The 23,601-nt window shown below is 38.8% G+C and overlaps 1 long non-coding RNA gene across 2 annotated transcripts in view; it reads right to left on the reverse strand.

The window, feature by feature from the left end:
• LOC114487006 (uncharacterized) overlaps nt 1-23,601 on the reverse strand; it is a 345,568-nt gene that overhangs the window by 192,217 nt on the left and 129,750 nt on the right. For both annotated transcript variants that reach the window (XR_003681570.2, XR_008618368.1), the window contains one exon: nt 12,042-12,092. This is a non-coding gene — a long non-coding RNA (uncharacterized lncRNA). The remainder of the gene's footprint in view (nt 1-12,041; nt 12,093-23,601) is intronic.

The following is a 23,601-nucleotide window of genomic DNA, read 5'->3' on the forward strand; positions in this document are numbered from 1 at the left end:
GGCCTCTATATAAAACGTTGAAAGACTGATGATCCTTTTGAATGGAATTCAGAATGTAAAAGGGCATTTCAAGAACTGGAAAAGCAATTACTTCAGGCCCCTGACCTGGCCCTCCCAGATTTAGCTAAACCCTTTGACCTTTACATTCAAGAGAGAAGGGGAATCACCCTTGGGGTATTAGCTCAAAAACTGGAACCCCTTATTCGGGTGGTTGCTTATTTCTTTAAACAATTAGCTCAAACCACTAAGGGTGGCTTCCTTGCCTACAGGCAGTAGCAGCTACTACAACTCTGCTAAAGAAGGCTGAAAAGTTAACATTTGGTCAGCCAACCACTATATGGACTCCACACCAGGTTCAAGCTTTAGTAAGTTCTAAGGGAAGAGAATGGCTATCCCCTAAAGGTTGATTCAAGTTCATGTTATGCTTTTAAGACACCCCAGTGGTTACCATAAAATCCTATCACATGCTAGATCCTGCCACCATGTTACCCACAGAAATGGGGCCCCTGGAGCATGATTGTATAGAAACCATAGACACGATCTAGTGCCCTGATCAGGCAAGTGATCAGTTGCCCTGACCTAGGAAGTGAGCCTCTTTCTGAAGAAGAAGAATGGTCCACAGCAGTTTTATGAGAGAGGGGGAAAGGCTGGCAGGATACACAGTAACCTCCCTGACCCAAGTCATAGAAGCACGAAGCTTACCCCCAGAGACTTCATCCCAAAAGTCCAAGCTGATAGCCCTCACCTGAGCCTTAGAGCTCAGGACAGGGAAGATCTTAACTGTTTACATGGATTCCCAGTATGCATATGCCCTCCTACACACATGGGGCTATTTGGAAGGAAATGATAGGGACAGAATAAAAAGTAGGTAATTAAATAGTTAATCCCACTAGGGGACTGTAAGTAAAGAAAAAAGTATGGGAGATCTCTTTAAGTTAATGATCACTCAAGAAAGCAGGTTTGCTTAACCACAAAACCAAGCAGGCCTGCTTAGCAACAAAACCATGCAACAGAAGCATGAGACATGCCCCAAAACAATAAGACAATGGTGGCATGAGACCCACATCCTGCCCAGTGAGTCAGTAAGTTAATGACCCCTAGGACATGCTCTCTGCACACAAAAAAACAACAATTTATGGAAAGGTGACATTTCAAAGTGAAAGACCCTCACTGTACTGAGACCTGAAATAATTTTTCCATAGTGCTGTGACAGTCCTAGTTTGACCGTGTAGGGACAAGAAAACTCCCCTGCCCAACATGGAGGAGGAGCTGATGATGGAAGCTTGCGGTATACTCAAGAATGAGGAAGAAGGGGTCTTTTCCCCTTCCCCACATTTCCCTTGATTATAAAATTGTTGCCCACTAACTTCTCGGGTCACAGCACCCTCTCCTCCACCCACTTGTAAGTCTCACAAGCGCCCTATTCTAATAAATCACTTCTGATCTATCACTTTGCCTCTCGCTGAATCTTTCTGCGCTGAGACATAAAGAACTGGAGCTCCTCGGAGCCCACCGAGATGCCAGTTAGCGGTTTCAGAAAGAGGTATGCTTATTGCAGAGAATAAACAGGTGAAACATGGCTTAAGCATGTTGAAGCTTTAAAAACAATACAGCTACCAAAAAAGGTGTCAGGGACTCATTGCAGGGGTCACCAAAAGGGGGATGCAGAGGTAATAAAGGGAAACAACAGGCAGACACAACTGCCCACGGGGTGGCCCTGGAACAAATAACTTGGCAACTATCCCTCATGCCTCGAAGGCCAGATCCATCCAATTATTCCCCAATCTACACAAAGGAAGAATTAGATAAAGCCCTAAAACGGGGCTTCAGTGGAGATCTAGGAGGCCATGGGTGGTTAGTTAATGAACATGGGCAATACCTTCTTTCCCCAGACTGCATCTTGTCAAGCCATCAGGGAGGCTCATCAAGGAACTAACTCACTACAGGAGGGAAGTCCTATATAATAGGTTAGTTGAAGTCATGGTAACTTCTGGCATGAAAAGTATAATCAGTCAGATAATTGAGACATGTCCCATCTGTACAATGAACAACTCCAACACCAGACCCCCAAAAGGCCCCAGATAAGGCCCATTCAGACCAGAGGGACATATCCTGGGGAAGATTGGCAGATTGATTTCACTGTCATGCCGAGAGTACCAGGCAATTTCAGGTATCTCAATGTTAGTAGACGCATTTTCTAGGTGGACAGAAGCATTCCCTGCTAGAACTGAAACAGCAACTGAAGTGGTGAGGGCATTACTAGAAGAAATAATCCCCAGATTTGGGCTCCCAGGATCCCTACAAATCGATAATGGTCCAGGATTTGTGTCTCACGTGACAAAGGGGATGAGGGCCCTGGGCATAAAATGGACCTTGCACTCAACCTGGAGACCCCAGTCGTCAGGGAAAGTAGAGAGATTCAATCAGACCTTGAAAGGGGCCTTAGCCAACCTATGTCAGGAAACTTGAGAAAATGGGATCAAGTTGCTTCTGATTGCCCTGCTCTGCCTGACGTTAGACCCAAGGGATAAGTTAAAATTAAGTGAATTTGAACTCATGTATGGTAGACCCATTCCCTAAACCAGAGAGAAGGGATACCTTAATACCCTTGAAATAGAACAACTCAAGTATGCCCTCCAGGGAGGAGAAATCATGAAAGCTCTCATGGCATGTGGTAACCAGGTGCTGCCCACACCCACTGACCTGGCCCCCCACCCCTTCTGGCCAAGAGACCTGGTGAACCTAAAACCCTGGAAAACCAGCAGCCCACAAAATTAGCTCACTCCTAAGGGGAACAGACCCCACTTGGTGATCCTAACCACTCATTCTGCCCAAAGCTTCAGGGGATCACTCTGTGGGTACATCAGACTCAAGTGAAGAGGGCCCCAAGCCCCAAACTCCAGAGAGACAACCTGGGGCAAGGAACCCCCTTGACTACTCATGTGAACCCCTCTCTGACCTGAAGCTTCTCTTCCAAAAAACAACAGAAGTGCAACCAGAAATATTCAGGCCAGCAGTGTGAGCCTCAACATCACAGCACACTTTTGCCTGCAGGCAAAAGACCTAGATACCTTCATTTCTAGGAAAATTTGACATGTGACCATTATTCTCTTGCCAATATTTGGGCCATGCATCTTAAATTGTCTGGTGTTCTTTTTCTCCAAAAGGTTAGACAAATGGTGATCACTCAGAGATATGAACAGTTACGGCCAAGGCCGGGCAACAACCAAACGTATCTAAAAGCAGCTGGGGAGAAGTTCCACTCTTCTCCCTGGGGTTGTGACAACGCCCCATGTCAGCAGAAAGAAGTTAAAGAAGCTGGACCATCGCCCCTCAGCGCCCCTCAAGAATGAGGAGCGTTCAAAAGACCGCTTTGCCACCAGCAAAGCCCCTTAAAAATTCCCAGGAAATAAAACTAGAATCTGGGTATCAAAATAAAGTCTAACCTGTTTTTTTCTTTTCCTTTGCACTTTGTCTAGTTTCACTTGCTCATAGGGTGCCGCGTGTAGAGGCCTCACACGGGGCACTTCAGACCAGGGTTCCCAGTGTGAAACAGCGGCGCTGAGGCCTCAGCTCAGCGGGCGGCCAGGTGCAGAGACACTGCGCCTGGCACTGCGATCTGGAGCGTAAGCAGCGCCCCTTTCGAGAACTCCGCCCCCTCCCGGACGTTTGGTGCTTCATTTGCCCTCCTGTGGCCTGCCTATATGAGCACCGCAGTGCCTCTCCTCTAATCACCTCCTACAGTTCTTCTGGTTTTGGAGAAGAGATTATACCGTAGGGTGGGTGTCAAGTGTCCATTTATCACATTATCTTAAGCACAAAACAATCTTTTCCTCTAAATTAGGGGACGGCAAAATAGAGTCCTCCAGCCCTGATACCTGTCTTTATAAATAAAGTTTTACTGGAACCTAGACACACACATTTGTTTTAGTGTCACCTATGGCTGCTTTCATGCTACAGTAGCAGAGTTGAACAGTTGAATCAGAGACCTTATGGCCCACCAACATTAAAAAACTTATCATCTTGCCTTTTATAGAGTTTGTCCACACTTGTCCTAAAGCAGCACAGCCACAGCACGTCCTGTAACATTTTAGAGTGCTACTTGAAGGTGTAGGGAATACAGCATGATATAGAAAGCTACTTACAGCTGCTATTTGATGAGATCATTCTCATGGTACCCAGGTCAGATTTGCTCACAGTTTCCTTCTGAGAAGCTATGCTTAGTTCCTGTCAATCCCTTTGGAGCTACTTATTCACACTAAAGTAGTATGCCTTGGGGTTCAGATCCAAACACTGTGATGCCTGTGTGAAAGAAGTGTTTTCTCCTGCCCTCCAGCGTAAGTCCTGCATCCCCAGTCTCACATTTTTTTCTCAAGAGCTACCCCTTTACAGAATGATAAATTGGTAGTGGAAAAGTCCACATCCTAGAGGGGATATTGTACCTCCTGCCCAGAGGATGAAGTGTTACCCTATAACCCCCCAAAATGATGCCATTCATTTTACGTTGTATCATTGTTCTCAATTATTTACTGTCTTAACTTGCAGTGTCCTCTTATGCAGGTAAATTTTCCCACATGACTGACTTCAGGCTTGACCATACGACTTGCCTTGGCATAGCAGATCTCAATTACTTGATATCCTAGCAGAAACTTGAGCCATCACATAGTTCAGCATTCATACTTTTCCTTCTGCTTTGAGAAGATCATGTTCCAAATCATGACTGGCAATACGGTCTGCATCTTGGCATGAAGAAGACACATGACACACAAATAACTCACAGCTGTCTCGGCTAACACATAACATGAGTGAGAAATAAACTTACGTTGTTATAAGCAACATGACTTTTAAAAATTTTTGTGCTGTTACTTAGGATAATGGTGAAAGACAGCCGTCCTAGGCAGCTCAGGCTGACATCATGAAATATCATAGGCTGGATGGTTTAACAACAGAGATTTACTTGTTATAGTTCTGGAGGCTGGGAAGTCCATAATCAAGGTGCCAGCTGATTCAGTTCCTAATGAGAGCTCCCTTCTTGGCTTGCAGATGCCTACTTCTTTGCTATGTCCTCAAATTGCCTTTCCTCTATATTCTTCTTCTTATAAGGGCCACTAATTTCATCCTGAGGTCCCCACCCCCATGACCTAATCTAAATCTAATTACTTCCCAAAGGCCCCATCTCCACATCCCATCATATTGGGGATTAGGGATTCAACGTATGAATTTTGGAGGGACATAAACATTCAATTCATAATAATAACTAATGTAGAAATTGGTAACAGAAACGAAGTACTGACATAATTAAAACTCTAAAACATGTAGCATTAGATTAAATGTCAGAGATGGTAAGACTGCCATCACCTGGGACAATTTAGAAGGCTTTGAAGGAATGGAATGGTGGCTTTAGACCAGCGGTTCTATGCCAGGGACAATTTTGCTCTCTAGGCAACATTTTGCAATGTCTGGGGACATATTCCGCTGTCACAACTGAGTGAGGGGGGTGCTACTGGCATCTGGTCGATAGAGACCATAAATACTGCTTAACATCCTACAGTGTGGGGGATAGCCTCCCACAACAAAGAAATACTGATCCTAAAAATGTAAACACTGTCAAGGTTGAAAAGTCCTGCTTTAGAAACAGAGATTACTAATAAAAACATTAGTGTATTTGGTCACCTTTGACAAGTTATTTCAAAAAAAGAGATAAACTCAAAAGAGTTGAGCAATTTGCAAGCAGGTATGATGCTGAGTATGACTAATCCAAAATCAAAACTTTCTGAGTTTTTTGTTATTAACATCACAACTATGGCATCTACAAAAACATCTAAGCTCAGGTACACAAAGAACAGTTCATTTCCTTTTTTTAAAGCCTCTCTTAATGACCAAGTCAAAAGCCTTCTGCAGTTCCTTCATCTTAGCTCACCATCTCCTGTAAGCTACTGCTCAACTAGGACGCAGCTCCACAAACACAAACTGTGTTCTATTTTATAGGCCAAGAATAATTCAAATCCATCGACAGGGGAAAACAATCCCCCTCACATAAGAAGCAACATACTAGTTTTCAATGTACAGAGCAGCTTGAATTATTAATCAGAATTCTTAGCTGCTCTATTTAAAAACAACCGTTCAGATTTCTACAGTTTTCCTCAAGACCAGTGAATGCGTGCTTTTTATATCTGTGAAACAAAAGGGACAATCTAGATGGTTTTTCCAAAAGGGGCAAACAAAAACAGTCTGCTTCAAAGATGAATTCAAATATCTATCTTCTTATAAGAACATATATGGAGAAAGAATTGGTTTTATTTTTTTCATTTTCTATCTATCAGGATTTCAGAAATCAATGGGCTGATGTTTGAAGTCTTATTCCCTAACTCCAGTCAAAATAGCAGGGCTGGGGCTTCCCTGATGGCACAGTGGTTGAGAGTCCGCCTGCCGATGCAGGGGACACGGGTTCGTGCCCCGGTCCGGGAAGATCCCACATGCCGCGGAGTGGCTGGGCCCGTGAGCCATGGCCGCTGAGCCTGTGCGTCCGGAGCCTGTGCTCCGCAATGGGAGAGGCCACAGCAGTGAGAGGCCCGCGTACCACAAAAACAAACAAACAAAAAATACAGCCACATTTCAGTGTGAGAAGTTGTTCGGAACTTCAAAACAGGGAAATGCTTCCAGAATGTTCTGCCAGTTTGAAAACTCCAGTCTTGCCAGACTTATCAAAGCAATGCCAGTGAGCCTAAGGCACACGAAGCCAATGTGCTTAAGCTCTACCGGGATGGGAAATAGTCCATTCCCAGATAGCATCCCAAAATGAATAAAATGAAACAAAACAAAACTTTTCTTCCTGTTACTGCTACCTCTGAATAGTAAAACTCTCCACTGAAGACAAATAACCCCAAGGAAGTCAAAGGATCACAACCGTATGAATGTAAAAGAAAAAACAAAGGACAGACTTAAACATCGCTAAGTTCTACCAACTTCATATTTGTGTGAACATTAAAAATAAACAACATAAAGTATTAAGTCCAGTCAAAATGTCCCAGCGGAGTTTTAGCTATTCAATTCTACAAATACAAATAACTCATTACACTTTTCTCTACAATGACAGCAATTAAAATTTTTTAATACAGTACAAGTAAATTTTTCAAAAGGACTGACACAGGTAGGGGCTAACTAGCCGAGAACACTCATGCTTACAAAAACTCAAGTTTTCCCTCTTAGTTTTTGATCCCTACTAGATCACATTTCTCAGCCCCCTTCCAGTTTAAGTGGATAGAAGCGATGTACACTACTTCTACGATTAGTTTCTACAAGATCTCTGCTGGTCCTCCATGTTCTGTCTCTTTTCTGGAAAAGACCCTAGGAGATGAGAGAGCCACAAGATGGAAAGAGCCTGAAACCTGAATCTCAGTGTGAGTGAATAGATGCCCACTAAACACTCAATTAAAGCAGGAGGTAACCAAGATCAAAGCCAGAGGGGTTTGAGATCTTCTGCTGCAGCTGTTCACCTCCCTTTACTACTGATTTGATGAACCCAGGGCATGTTTGTGCACACTGAGAATGGAGGAGACCTGCACTGTCCTTCCCACATACAGCTTGGGAAGATAGCAAGAGCCTGGAGAAGGAAGGGATGCATTTGGGTCTAAGCAGAGAGAGACAGGGACAGCTTCACAGAGACTCCCAGGGCCCGGTGTGGTCTCAGAGCAGACGATTTCAGGGCACAGTGGCAGAGCAAGGGCAAATGGCACACACAGCTGACTAATGCAATGTGTTTTTGCCCTCACTCCACACTGCTGCAGCCACATTCCCCTTTGCAGTGCCTCCAGAAACTGACCTATGCTCCCTCTACACAGCCTTCGCTGTGGCCCAGTCCCAGCACAAAAGTACTGGAGAGAGTTTCCAGACCAGAAGAGAGCCAGAAGGAATCAAAATGTATAGTGACCATAATCTGGTTTGCCTTATATTTGTTCTCTTGGTGTAGTTATTTCCAGCACCCCCTTTTATTCTGGAAAGTATTTGATGTAGATGATAAATAACATGGTTTCTATAGGAATAGCGATGTCTGTATGAAGGTCTGTTCATGAATATACAATATTAAGGATGACATGTCCCTCCCTGGCTATATTCCAAAACAAGCCCCCTAAAACTTAGATTCAGACTGAAGAAAAAGGTACAAAGTTGACTAAGATTATATTTCTGCCACTGGGTAGAATGTAGGCTCAAAAGAGAAATTGAATTTAATTATAAAAAATAAGTTCTATTTCTTACATTCCTGAGTTGTAGTGAAATTTTTATCTCTACCCATACATGTCACACACACACACACATACACATATGCATACACACATATACACACTATAGTATAGGATATATCAGCCTTCAAATCCAAGTTCTTTTATTCACTATTAGGATTTTTGTTTGTTCCTCAGCCTCCCTGAGCCTGAGTTTCCCCAACCTTATCTATAAAATTAGGATCATAATTCTTGATTTTTATTGTGAGAATTAACATGTTTAATATGTTTGCTTGAAAATATGATTCTTTAATGAAATTTATACTTAACCTGCATGTACTTACATATAGTAAAAAAAATTCAGTGGAAGGAAGAGTTTACCCAGGTCTATCCATTTGACTATGCTGGAAATAATGAGTATGAAGAGTCGTATAATGTTTGGTCCTTCGTTCCCTGCCTGCTCACATTTCCCTGCTCACGCTGTCACACGTGTTCAATTTTGATGATGTATCTAAAACAGAGCCAACAGCCATGGCCCTGCCAGAGCAGATTTCCAAACATTCTTAGAGAAACAAAAGGCGAAGTGACCTGGAGATCACTGGTGTTGGCGAGGTCGGCCACATGATCACCCTACACTGATGCTGCTTGCACCAGGCTCTGGGCTTTCAAACACAACTGTTCATTCCACCCAGCACGTGTGTCCTTGTGGCAGCATCACAAGCATCATTCATAGACCTGATCCTGAAAGTGGGGCTTTTCATCGTGGCGGCAGCCTTTCCCTGCCCAACTGGCCTAACCTAGCCCTCCCCATCTCGCTGCATCCCATCCTTAAAAAAGTAGCACAATCACATAGCAACAGCCTCACCTGTAGGTGTGTATAGACACCAGGGTAATCACGTCCAGGAGGGCAAAGTAGAAAACCAAGAGGTTGACAATTGATAATGATAACACAGTCACTAAGCACTGGATTTATGCCAGCCATTGTATGAAGCACTTTCCATTAATTGTCTCCTATAAGCCTCACAACAACTCTGTGAGGCAGGGGCTATTTTATCATCACGTCATAGGTGAGGAAGCTGACACTTAAAAGGGTAAGTACTAGGAGAGATATTTATTGAGGGTTTACCAAAAGCCAGACACTATTTGAAATTTTGTGCATATATTTCATTTAGTTGCTGTAGCAAGTCTATGAGGTAGTACTAATATTTTAACTGTTTTACAGATGAGGAAAATGAGTATACAAAGTGAACTGAATTTTCCCAAGGTCATCAGTAGCTAGTGGTGGGGATGGAGTTTGAACCCAAGCAACTTAGCTCCAAAGTGTACATTCTTAACCACTTTAATATAACTAAGAACGGGTTGGTTAAGTCTTCTGGATTCCAAGGCCCAAACCCTTAACCTCTCAATCACATCAGATGTCAAAGTGTTATTATGGAAGGTGTTATTATAAAAGGAATCCCAAATGGATTTCTTTTATTTTGCATATGGGGAACCTGCGATCAGAAGGGCTCATGGGTCTGCCAATCTTCAGCAAGCTCTTAGCAGGACTTCCTGTAGTGCTGTGCATCGTGAGGGAAGCTTCCAGTGACGAGACAGCCACTTACACAGCTCTGGGGCTTAGGTGAGCCCTCTGAAGCAACCTGACACTTTGGGCTGTGAGCTGTGACTCCCAGTACAGAATGTGCTAGATTTCTCTCAGTGTGGATACATAAGAATGTATCCACATTCAGCCTGTTACTCTCCAAGTCCTTCTGCTTAGACACAAAGTAGGAAGAAAATTAAATAGTTGAAGCAAATTCTCCAATTGTCCAGGCTCACAGGCATATATTATTGGGAAAAAAATTATATAGAAAGGCAGTATGGCAAGTAATTCATATGGAAGACCACAGACCCTGGAACCACAGTTCCGAGGTTTAAAGCTCAGCTCTGCCATTTACTAGCTGGGTGGTTTGGGACAAGTAACTTAACATCTATTTTGCCTTTCTGCATGTGAAAAAGGGGTGGTAATAAAATCTTCCTCATATATATATAATATATATTATATATATCACATAGTAAGTTCTATTTAATTTTTTTGCCATTATAATTACTAGGTCCTTTATCTGTTAAGGAGCTGAAAATTCTGATAGAATATACCTTCCAAACATTTTCTCCTGTCTCTTCTAATCAATTTGCACTATCAACCTTCTCCAGTCTTTCATTTTTCTCTATCCTCCCACTCTCCCAAACTGTACTTTTGAAGTCAATAAAGGGGCAGGCTCTGAAGACAGTGGTATACCAGGCTCATTAAAACATTAACAGCTATCTTCTCACATCCAGGTCACTTAATTTTGATAAATTAAGAAACTAAGTACAGGAGGTTTTAGAGTGAAAAATTTGAGAATTAGGGAGTAAATTTGTAGTTTCTTTCAGACTAGCAAATTGCCTAGACTGGAAAGTTATAAAATCTGGAAATTAAACTTAACGTTGTCCATATATGACATTTTAGAAACTTCTTTGATTAGTCATCAGTTTGTTTAAATTTTCATGCTAGAAAATGCTCATATTTTACAGTTTTCTAAATTTCAATTCCTAGACTCTTGTACTATTAACATAGTTAATACAGTATAATTTTGTTAGTATAGTATAATGCTTGACCAATAGCATTATAATGGTGGAATCTGAAAATTTAGACCAAAATTTTTTACATTTCTTGCTTTTTACTTAACAGTATAGCCTTGTGTTAATTAACTTGATTTTGGGAATCCTTTCACAATGTATACATTTATCAGATCACTGCATTGTACACTTTAAATATATTATAATTTTGTCAATCATATGTCAATAAAGCTGGAAAAAATATCCAAACTTTGATAAAGAAAATTTACTTCATTTTTGATTCAAATATTTACCATGCATTTCATAAAAATATTATTTGCATATGCAAAGCACACTGAAAGAACAATATACGATATCTATTTTTTTAAAATTAAGTTTCAAGTTATTCTATACTATTCTTTACTCACAATAGGTAATTTTTTTCAGATGACCAAGATAACTGTTTCCAACAAAAGTCTATGCTAGAGCAAATACTGTCTATATAAAACTCTTTATTAAAACAAATTATTACCAATACTTGTATAATAATTGTATAATAGAGTACAAGCTGCAAGTTACTTTATAATTAACAATGTTATTTTGAATTTAACTTTTCTACTGGAAAGCACCTTACAAATTCAGGATTTCCTTTATCTGTTAATATGCCAACTGTTACGAAATTTTCCACAATTCAAAATCTAGTGATTAAATAGCTCTTCAATAACAGTCTTGCAAAACAAGCCAGTGGAATTATGCTTATTATAGAAATACTAGAGTTGTATCTAAAACCTTTCCATACTACTTCAGCTTTTCAACTCCTAAGGGAATTAGAAATGATTAGACTCTATTTCTAGCAAAATTCCAATTGGGAATAAGGGATGACCTAAAAGAAGGGAATAAACCTGGTTATTACAAAAGAGACTCAAATAGATTTTGAATAATAAGCTCTCATGTCCTTTTCCAAGTGTAGGAAAATTTTATCATAAAATGTATGACCCATTAGTCACTTAGAAATCCAGTAAAAATATAAACATAAAATATAAGTGTGCTTCAGGTAAATTCAACATAGCAGAAATCCAGGGAGAATAAAATCAAACTTGAATCAAATCCAGAAGGTATAGTCATTTTTTTAAAGATCAGGATATAACCGTATTCCTATGGCTTGATTTTTTTTTTTCTTTCAGGTTTTTGGATTACCATCCTTTCTGCATCAGCCTTTGAGTAAAAAAAGAAATTCAAACCTACCTAAAAATTCATGAAGATTTGATTCTGGTGTTTTCCCAATTCCTGTTCCACCTGCAGCCAAAAGAACAGACAGCAAATAAGATAATCATCATCTGAAAACCTTGTCTCTGTTGCGCTGTTCCAGGCAGTAGACTGAGAAAAGCATCTCCTGGGCACACAGGTATTCAGAGAAGGCAAAATGAATATATCAATGGGAGTAGGCTCTGATTTTGACCACCCACCCAAAACCAACTACCAAGAAGTGGAGCACTGGGCCAACTATCCATGGCTAGCTAGCCACTGGTCACCATTTTAGAATTACGTAGGAACCACAGAATAAGTTACAAGCAACAGAGCAAATCAATGGTTCTCCAAATTACAGAGTTTTTCCCAGTCCCATGTTCACCCACACCCCCATTTAAAACTCAGTACCTCAGAACTTGCTCAGATACGCATGAAATATGAGCAGTATTTTTAAGTATGATATAAAAATGAATAGAAACATTGATATTCTCAAAGTATCAGGTTTAATTCTGATTTTGAGGGTCTATAATAAATTAATATTACAATCAGTTAAAATTATTTGCATAAGGAAGTGGAGAAAAAAATGAAAGTGGGACAGAAAGTGAGGGAAGGAAAGAGAGAAGGAAGAAAGGAAATTATAAATTAAAATTTAATTTTATTGGATTACTTGTCTCTCTATATTTTATCTTTTAAAATGCATCTAAATGGCACCAAGGCAACTAATTAACTCAGCTAATCAATATGTGGAATTCAGAGAACAATTCTATCTATACTAAGAAATAGGATATTGCTGGAATTTTGTATTTTTCAATGTCTATCAGTATCAGGCATACAGGACCAAAATGTCTTTGTATGTCTCTCAAGCTCCTTTAGTTGCAGCTTCTTTAGTCAGACTTTCACACTTGTTTATCTCCTCTATTTAAGGTTTTAAGGCTATATGTTCTTAGTGCAAGAACAAACTCTCCAAAAATATAGTATCTCAAATTTAAACAAAAAATGCTAGCCTGTTATCTATTATTTGTATAAATCTACTTTATAATTTAATTCTAATACAAATGTGTGCTAATACTTCGATGCACCTTGAATCCATTAATTAATTTGTATTTTATGGATGTTGATGGAATCTTAGCAATATTATTATACCTCTTAGTATAAACATTGCAGCCAAGGAAGTACATCTTCCAATTATCTTATTACCTGGCATTATGTTTAATTATTGTTGTTGTTACTATGAAGAGTTTGCTAAGGTAAGGCTCATAAAATTACTTTTCAATTTTCAATTATTCCTAAAAAAATTCTTGTCGCAAAATATTGCCATCTCTACTGCAGATGAAGAAAGTGATCCGCAAATTGCTTTTGTGTGATTTAATCATTTATTTCACAACAAACCTCATCCACTATTGTAACAGCCAATTTCTAATTGATAACAGTTTGCAGGTGACCACATGTCATTTTTGTTTATGACAATTTTTAGATGGTCATCTCAATGCTTTTCCTAGCAGATATGTATTCAGCAGCCAGTGCAACATCACAGGTGATCTTAATTGATACCCAAGTGAATTGCCTCAACAAAGAGGTCTATAATTAAAAAGCCACATGACTGAAAATGATGAATTCCCTCCTTACCATCCATGCTGCTTTTTCTCGATCAAGGTTGAAATACATATTGTGGCAGCAAGCCTGAAACCCTGTGACAGCAGCACATAAGCCATCTATCTCTGTTCCAGCCAACCAAGACTTTTAACCAATATTACATCCACTTACAATGACAAATTAATAATTACCGAAAATGTTTTAAAGTGCAAAGAGAACACAGTAGGTACTTAATGTGTGAATGAGACATTCCATTTAATATCACATGTTGACTCTCTTATATATCAACTCAGTTTCCAGCAGTAAGTCTGTATTGTAAAATGTGATAATCTGATGTAAAAAGAACTGTAAAACTAAAATGTTTACAAAAAAACCTTCTCTGAATAACATCATATAAATATCATAAGATGAGAACTGGTCAGAACTTCTCACAAATAACTAAATCATTGATGTCTTTAAAATTTTCAAAGAGAAAAATTAAAATTTCCTAAATGGGATGATAAAGGCAGCAAGGTAAGTATCACTGTTGAGCATGATTCCTCCAGGGTGCACACGTGGTCCAGAAGTCTCCTCAGTGGAGAAATATTTGTCATTTTGTATAGAGTCACTGTCATCCAGAACCAGACTGTATAAAAACTCAACAGTGTGGGGTTGTTTTTTTTCAAATTCCAAATTAGATAAATGTGTTATTCTCTGCCCCCCTCATAGACTCCTTGGGAAGGAATGTATGGTCAAAGTTACAGAATTTACAGGAAATGAAGAGAAAGTGTTTGAAATAAACATCTACAATAATAGCACAGCTCATAAAAAGGAAGAGTGAGAGATAAAACTCAGTCTTTCTGGACTGAGTTGTCAGGCTGAAGTCCCTGAAAGGTACAGAATGCTAACTAAAGAAGGTATCTGGGTGGTAGTTCTTTTCAAACGCATATATTTCTCTGTCTATGTAGTAATCAGAATACTTGAAAATTCACTATAACAATATCTCATATGGCCTGGTCATGGTTTTTCTCTCTAAGATGGTTCATTATCTTTCTTCATATTTTACTTTTCATTTTTCTGACCTACTGCTCTTCAAGGACATTTTTCCCCTAAATGATGTTAACGTGAAGGACTTATTAAGTACAAAATGGAGTGATATGTTCTGGTCATCATCTTATCCAAGGGGACTGACCATAAATTATAAATTGTGTGGTCTTACGAATGCTATTTCTATACATACAATTCTTACCATCATCCTAAAAAATAACATTCCTCAAAAAACATTTTATCAAATGAATAATGGGGCCATATGGACACATATAGGAAAACATAAGCAGTTTTCATAATAGATGTCTGAAAACATGATATGTTCACTGATGTTTGGCATTGTTTTAGAAAAATGCTTTGCATCTTTCTGCTAATGCTTTCTGTCTTAAAGCATCTTGTAGTATCCCCATTAATCTAAACAAACTCAACAAACAGAGCAAGGCTGCTCTGGCAGAAGGACAAAGGACACTTTCCCCTCAGCTCATAACAAATTGCTTTCATTAAGAACAAATGGTCTTGGAGCATTATTCTACTTGAATCGCCGCCTGGTGACAAGCCCAAAGGGTAGACCCAATGTTCACTGTAAACAATAAGAATGGGTCTCAGCTAGTGGAATGTCCTTCTGTAGTTTAAAAACTCCATATTCTGGGAGCATGAGATGGGCCACTTCCAATAATAAAACACCAGTTTGTGATAACTTTCAACAGTTGTTATAACTTCAGACTTCGTCTGTGATGAAGACAATTCCAAATAAAATGGAAATCACGAAGTGGCAGAAAGTTTTCGGATACTTTTATGTTTATTATTGGAGATAATACTTTTCTAAAGTTGCATTAAGAAATGAATAGTTTATAGGTATCTTAAAAGAAACACCTATTTCAAGGTTTTTCTACACTATCAGGAACTTGATCTTTAGAGAAATATTCATTGCAAATGTCTTTTAAAAAATTCTTGCATGGGGCTTCCCTGGTGGCCCAGTGGTTGAGAATCCGCCTGCCGATGCAGGGGACACGGGTTCGTGCCCCGGTCCGGGAAGATCCCACATGCCGCGGAGCGGCTGGGCCCGTGAGCCATGGCCGCTGAGCCTGAGAGGCCCGCGTAAAGCAAAAAAAAAAAAAAAAAAAAAATTCTTGCAAAACTTAAAATATATGACACTAAAAATAAAACAAATTTCAGCTTAAGTGCAAAATAATAGAAAAGGGAATTGTAACATAATATAAAAATAATATTCTGTTCATAGTTTTAGCTGATTTTTTTTTGAATCACTGGGTATTTTTCTTAAAAACTTCCAATCAGTGAAGCTTACAAAAAGACAACAATTTATAGATATTTCATAATGTGACCTTTAACTCTTTTCTATCTTTAAGCATGTTTGATTTGAAATAACTTAAAGTCAGTACTTAATACATGAAAAATAGGTTTCATGTATGCACATCAACTAACTCTCTTCATAATGCTATTTTATTATTTCAATTACCACACTACATCTTTACTATGCATTTATAAATTTTAGGTTGCAGCATACTATAACTCAGCTGTTTAAACTGAATCAGATTTCCAGACGCAGAAGATGTTTTTAAAAGGAAGATTAAAAGCCAGCTAAGCCAGAGCACTTCAAAAGCTCCTTGGCCTTGCCCTGAGCAAGAAGTTGAGGAGAGAGGAGGGGGTCATAAGAAGTACATTTTGTGTTTGAATAAGGAATTGATTTGGGGAAGAACTCCAGGTTAGCTGAGACAGAAGATTATAATTTGCTACTCCTCCAACACTATGTCAGTAAAAGAATATTAGAGAATCTATCTTCTAAAGAAGCAGTCTTTTGGTTTCATCATCACCATCAAAAAGCATTTTTGTTATTCACCCAGTGGCTTCTCCACAGGAAGCAGTATGGATTGGCTTGAGTATGGGAAGGAACCACAGAAGAGTTACCATTATTTAATAAATCCTTACATCATATACGAGATAGGTTGTAAAGAGTATCTTTACTGTGGCTCTCTTTGCAGCCTCATACATACGTGCCAATAGGAAACAAACAGATACATAAATAAATCCATTTTAGAATTAAAAAAAATCAAAGCAAAGCTAACATAAGTGACTCTATCAAAACACTATAGATAAACTAATATTCTTCATTTATATTGTAGGTGTATGATCACTTTTTTCATTCCATAATTTACTGACTTCAATCCTATAACTATTTTAGGAGTGCCTATATGTGCAATCACAGAGATACAAAAGACAAAGTACCAATTGAAAAAAGAGGCACGATTTCTATTTAACGGCCAATACTTTACAACTTTATACAGTTGAAAGAAGAAAAACATTTTATAGAATATTGACTCTATTAATTAATAATGTGTTAATAATTTTTTCTAAAAGCCCAAAGCCTTGAATTTGAGAAACTTTCAGCTGGAGTACATCACAAATTAAATGATGGCAATACTTTTGAAACATTATCTGTAGACTAATTCGCTGTGACATTTTAAATAACTAGCGGGGGGGGAAAGAGAAGCCCAAATTATTGGGAGGGAAGACAGAAAGATCTTTGTTATTTGACAGAACGTAAGAGTGGTTTTGATTTGAGAAAGTATGGACTTCATTGTCCAGAAAGTAATGTATATATCCCTCCTGGAGCTCTAATTCCTGCTGTACACTTGACAGCCCAACCTCCAAAGTGGCTTTGTCCTTGGAAACAGGGACCATAATCTGGAAAAGAAGGTTTTTCCTCTGAAGCTTGTTTAAATGACGTCTTCCAGTTCCTCTCAGCTCTGATTCATGATCACTGATTCTGAGCTCTGCCTTACATCTTTTCTGATTCCATTTGATCCTATATTGAAACTTGAAAGTACTCCGTTCTCACTCTCTCCCTTGGTTTTTCTTACTGGGTCAAAAGGTGTTCAGCCTAAAGCAGATATTTTCTCTTGCTTCTTTCTCCATCTGTCAGAATATTTATGATCATTAATGGAATGAACCATTACATCACATTTTATCAGAAGGTACTGACCAGGGACCTCCCTGGTGGTCCAGTAGTTAAGACTTCGCCTTCCAGTACAGGGGGTGCGGGTTCAATCCCTGGTCGGGAAGCTAAGATCCCACATGCCTCAAGGCCAAAAAAATGAAAAAACATTTTAAAAAAAAGAAGCAATATTGTAACAAATTCAATAAAGACTTAAAAAAAAAAAAAGAAGGTACCGACCAATTGTAACCAGTTCACGAACCAATGTCATCATGGACTTCAAAATATTAATTACAAGCAATGTTTCTAGATGTTACATAGAAAAAGTTTCAGAAGTCAAAGGAATTTGTGAAAAAAAATAGGTGAAATAAACTTAAGTTTCTTCATTGACTCATAGATCAGGGCTCTTTACTATGCTAATAACCACATGAATTTCCAGGGGGAGGTGTGTTGACGCTTATCCTCCATGTGTAAACCTGTTTGATCAAGGCACTCCCCACATTTTATTTGCAGAACCCTTTCAAGGTCTTATACAGAACCCATTTTGGAGACATTCTTTTACTGAGATAAATTAAATAAGCCAGGCTGAAAAGCCCTCAAGTCTAAGTTTTCAAGATATTTGGATAAATAAGTTATCAAGATTTAATTTTTACAGGAATAGTTTTTAAAAAATAAAACTCTTGGAATATCTAAGATTGATCAATACAACTATTCTCTATTCTCATATTCTATTCTATTTAAAGTTTTTCATAATAAAAAAAACCATGTCTCCATGCTCTTGGTCAAATAAGAAATAATCACAACACCATCATATCTAATTACTATCAGATCCAGAATGACAAGAACCTAAAGTAATTATGTGACACAACCTCTTATAAATCAATGTAACTAGACCATAACAAAGTAAAACAACTAAATCTTTTGGAATATATATATATATATATCTCCAAAAATACAGAGATATATTGTATATGTCTATATGTATAGATAATATAATATTTTATATAATACATATTCCTTACAGGGCCCAAGTTACAATGTCCAATAATAGTTAATACTAGGATGTAAATTCACTAAACTCAAAAATGATGTCTTTTTCATTTTTGTTTCCTCTGTAGCATTTACACAGTGGCTTTTACAGAGTAGGTAGTCAGTGAATATACGACATATAAAAATACACGAATGAGTGTCATGGTGATAGAAGAAAAGAAGGGAAGGAGGAGGGAGGAAAAATAAAGGTCATACAATGTGTGCAGTTAGTCATTTCCTAAGTATTTATTGGCTATCTTGAGCTTCCATTTTCTACGCTAAACACTAGCACAAATATAAAAATGGCCTGAACTTAGGAACAGCTAGCCTAAGTAAAAGAGACAGGTTTTGTTTTGTTTTTTTTGCGGTAGGCGGGCCTCTCACTGTTGTGGCCCCTCCCGTTGCGGAGCACAGGCTCCGGACGCGCAGGCTCAGCGGCCATGGCTCACGGGCCCAGCCGCTCCGCGGCATGTGGGATCTTCCCGGACCGGGGCGCGAACCCGTGTCCCCTGCATCGGCAGGCAGACACTCAACCACTGCGCCACCAGAGAAGCCCGAGACAGGTATTTTAATAAATAATACATTAACAATGTCTATGACTGTAATAAAGGAGTGTACAAATATAATGAGAGTAAGGAGAGAACAATAATTCCTGGGCAGGGAAAGGAGGGTTTCAGAAGCAATTAATATCTGGATTGGATTGTGAAGGATTTTATTAAGTGAAGAAGAGAAGGAAAACATTCCAGAGGAGAGGAAATGTCATCAGCAAGTGCACAGAAAACTGAAAAGGTATACTGTATTCAGAAAATAGCATATTCAAGAAGGTACTATCAGGGAGGTGATGGGGCTGAGAGGTAGGGGGCGCGAACCCGTGTCCCCTGCATCGGCAGGCAGACACTCAACCACTGCGCCACCAGAGAAGCCCGAGACAGGTATTTTAATAAATAATACATTAACAATGTCTATGACTGTAATAAAGGAGTGTACAAATATAATGAGAGTAAGGAGAGAACAATAATTCCTGGGCAGGGAAAGGAGGGTTTCAGAAGCAATTAATATCTGGATTGGATTGTGAAGGATTTTATTAAGTGAAGAAGAGAAGGAAAACATTCCAGAGGAGAGGAAATGTCATCAGCAAGTGCACAGAAAACTGAAAAGGTATACTGTATTCAGAAAATAGCATATTCAAGAAGGTACTATCAGGGAGGTGATGGGGCTGAGAGGTAGGTGGGGAATGAGAAACAGCTAGATGCTATTGCTGAGAACTTGGATTCATATTACCCATGTTTATTTAATCAAGAGATTTTTTTAAAGTAATAATGAAACTTCAATATGACTCCTGACATGGATAAAGAAAAAAAGCCCTCATCGGAGACTAATTAATTGCAGCAGTAAATTATCAATAAAGGCAAAAATAATATCACAAGTATGTTTGAATTTGTGAGATAATACATAAAACATAAATAATTTATTCCAGTTTAATCCAACAGACATTGTACAGCTTACAGGAAAGTTGATAAATGATGCCTATTTGTTAAGGTCAATGCATAATGTGATCACATTTGTGACTTCCTGGAATTCTTAGCTGTGGCACAAAATTTAAAAACAACTATAAAACCTCTTTACATATGTAATTGAAAATACATATTGAAGGAAAACTCTTGCCATCATGAATTTTCTTTTCTCTCCATGGAACAGAGTTTGGGAATCACCACAGTAGACACTGGGGAAAGAAATGAAAGAAGACGTTCCCCTTGGCAAAGAGATACACTCCATATGCTCTGTGTAACTCAGTTAAAAAGGAGCAATGTCCATAGAACTCCTTAAAAAGTGAAGTTACTAATAAAAATTTCAAGTACCATGGGAGGACGAAAAGGGGTAATTTTTATTAGAAAAGTCCTATGATGCCAAGAATGTGACTACCTATTCGTGGGAGGGTAGATCCTTACAAACAAGTGATTTGGGAAGGAAACCCAATTAAACTTTGAATTATTGTCAATTAAGAAGAAAAAATTTTAAAGATAAAACATAGGGGCTTCCCTGGTGGCGCAGTGGTTGCGCGTCCTCCTGCCGATGCAGGGGAACCGGGTTCGCGCCCCAGTCTGGGAGGATCCCACGTGCCGCGGAGCGGCTGGGCCCGTGAGCCATGGCCGCTGAGCCTGCGCCCCGGGAGCCGGGGCGGCGGAGCCTGCGCGTGCGGAGCCTGTGCCCCGCAACGGCAGAGGCCACAACAGAGGGAGGCCCGCATACCACAAAAAAAATAAATAAATAAAAAAATAGAGATAAAACATAGACTAAACTATCTTTGAAAGCAGATGGAAAATGGCCAATTTAAATTAATGGCTATGTTTTTAACTTAAGAGTTATTATTCTCTAGATATTCTACTGTTCTCACTGCTACTTGTCATGTTCATAATGATACCAAGAAGATAGTAACCTTTAGAGCAAGATACACCTAGAATAAAATCTCAGATATGTCACGATCAATTGGATTGCCCTTGAGTTATTTTCTTGATCACTCTGAGACTTAGTGTTTTGCTTTTTTTTTAAATTTTCAAAATGAAGAAATATTCATTTCATTGTGTTGTTGCAAAGATTAAATAAAATAAAATCGTTCTTAGCATTATGATACATACTAGCATGGTTTGAGTTCCCACAGAAACAGACTCTTAGACAAGGATTAGAATTTAAGCACTTTGGGAAGTGATCCCAGGAAACACTTTTAGATACATGCAGGAGTGGGAAAAGTATGGGAATAATCAGTAAAGTGCACTATCTGGTCTGCTACCCCTGGGGATACTACTGCTCAAACCTGTGGGGTACTCTGTGAGATAGTGTAAAAAGCTCCTCGAAGTGGTCCCAGCCAAGGGATAAGAAAAATGAGGAGGTTTATCCACTGAATCCCCATCTATTGTTGGCAGATGGCGGGGTACCTACAGCCTGGGAGTAGGAGGCAGATGCACAGGCTCAGTCAGAGTATCACAGGCTTAAAAAGCTAAAAGTTAAAACTCAAGTCATTAATTTGAATTGGCCATTTTCTTGCCTTCAGAAAGTAGAGAATATGGCATAACACTGACAGCATCTTCTACATGTACTAAAATACCAATCCTGGGGGTAGGCACTAGGTGTTATTCAGATTTGTATTCCCAGTACATGTTTGTCATGATAGGTACTGAACAAATGGATGAATGAATATACAAATGAATGAGTGAATAAATGAGTGAATGAATGACCATTAGTTTTGGAACAAATATAACTTTCTTTTCCCAGAACATTGTTTACCCCTCAGAGGTGTTGGATGTAAAAATGTATAAATTAGTATTTTATAACTGTGAAAATTTTATGGAATTATAAGCAGGTTCTGAGAAAAACTCAAATCTAAAAGGTTTAAGAGCCTTTATTTTGTTATTGGGCATATGTTCTTATATTATCCATATGAGGAAATCCAGAGCAATTCACAAATTAAACAGAATTTAAAATGAGTTATTCAGCTCATAATGGTCACATTTAGGTTCTCAGGTAGCACATACAAAAAATAAAGATAAGCCATCCACCTTAACCTCATAGCCTTGGCTTGGTTACTGTTATAATAGAGCCAGAAACCAGCTAACAAAAGTCTTCATTGTATAAAATAAGAAAGAAGGCACAACTTTGAGCTGTTGACTCTGTAGCACTGCTGGTCATTTTTCATGATGGTTCTGCGCTCAAACTATTTTCACAAAAACTACCTGAACTTTTATATATTCTAACCAGGTTTTAGTGCCAGAAAGTTCCCCATAAGAAATTAAAGTGAACAAGTGTCTCTATTTTATTTTATTATTTTATTTTATTTTTTTAGTGTTAAAGAGTATCCTTTTATTTATTCATTTATTTTTTTAACATCTTTATTGGAGTATAATTGCTTTACAGTGTTGTGTTACTTTCTGCTGTATAACAAAGTGAATCAGCTATATGTCTACATATATCCCCATATCCCCTCCCTCTTGCGTCTCCTTCCCACCCTAGTCTGTCATACAGAGTAAGTCAGAAAGAGAAAAACAAATACCGTATGCTAACACATATATATGGAATCTAAAAAAAAATGGTTCTGATGAACCTAGGGGCAGGACAGGAATAAAGATGCAGATGTAGAGAATAGCCTTGAGGACACAGGGAGGGGGAAGGGTAAGCTGGGACGAAGTGTCTCTATTTTAAATGCTGATACCATTGGGAGGAGTAAAGAGCTTATAAGTCACTCATACGTCAGCAGGAATCCATTCAAATAATAATAATAAATATCATTATTGGGCTCCTTATATTTTTCATCACTGGCTAAGCTCATTTACATGTATTCAGTGTTTTATTTACTCTTCACAAGAACCGGAGGTAGTACTATTATTAGACTCTATTTTGCCTGGGGAAAACTAAACCTTAGAGATTTAAGTTAATTTTCAGGCTCACACAGCCAAGAAGTGGCAGAGCTATATTTCAAAGCATGTCACCTCTTTCCACAGGATCTCCGTCTCCCCCAAATGTAAAGAAGCTGGCCATTTTCAACATTGGTCTTATTTGGTCACACATTGGTTAAATAGTTTCTGTGGTTTGTCCAGGATACTACCTAATTTTTACAGCACTCTTTCTAAAAGAAAATGTGTTCAGTCAGGCAACTGACTTCTCCCGAAACAAATGGGTGGAGCACATCCCATTTGTTAGCCAGAGATTGTCACTCTGCCAGGGCTACCACTTGAATGGAAACACACTGTAAGGATTTCACACCAATCTTACACTCCCCATCCCTGCACTCCATGTTCTGCCTCTGATATCTAGTCTCAAGGGACTCAGCTCCCATATTCACCATCCTAGAATATGGGATTCTCAAAAACAAGCAATATAACTTATTTTAAAGGAAAATTATTCTCATAAATTGCCAAGAGTAGGCTTTCAACTTTATCCAAAAATGCTCATCCATTGTGACTT

The sequence above is a fragment of the Physeter macrocephalus genome, chromosome 10, assembly GCF_002837175.3.
Source record: "Physeter macrocephalus isolate SW-GA chromosome 10, ASM283717v5, whole genome shotgun sequence".
Taxonomy (NCBI): domain Eukaryota; kingdom Metazoa; phylum Chordata; class Mammalia; order Artiodactyla; family Physeteridae; genus Physeter; species Physeter macrocephalus.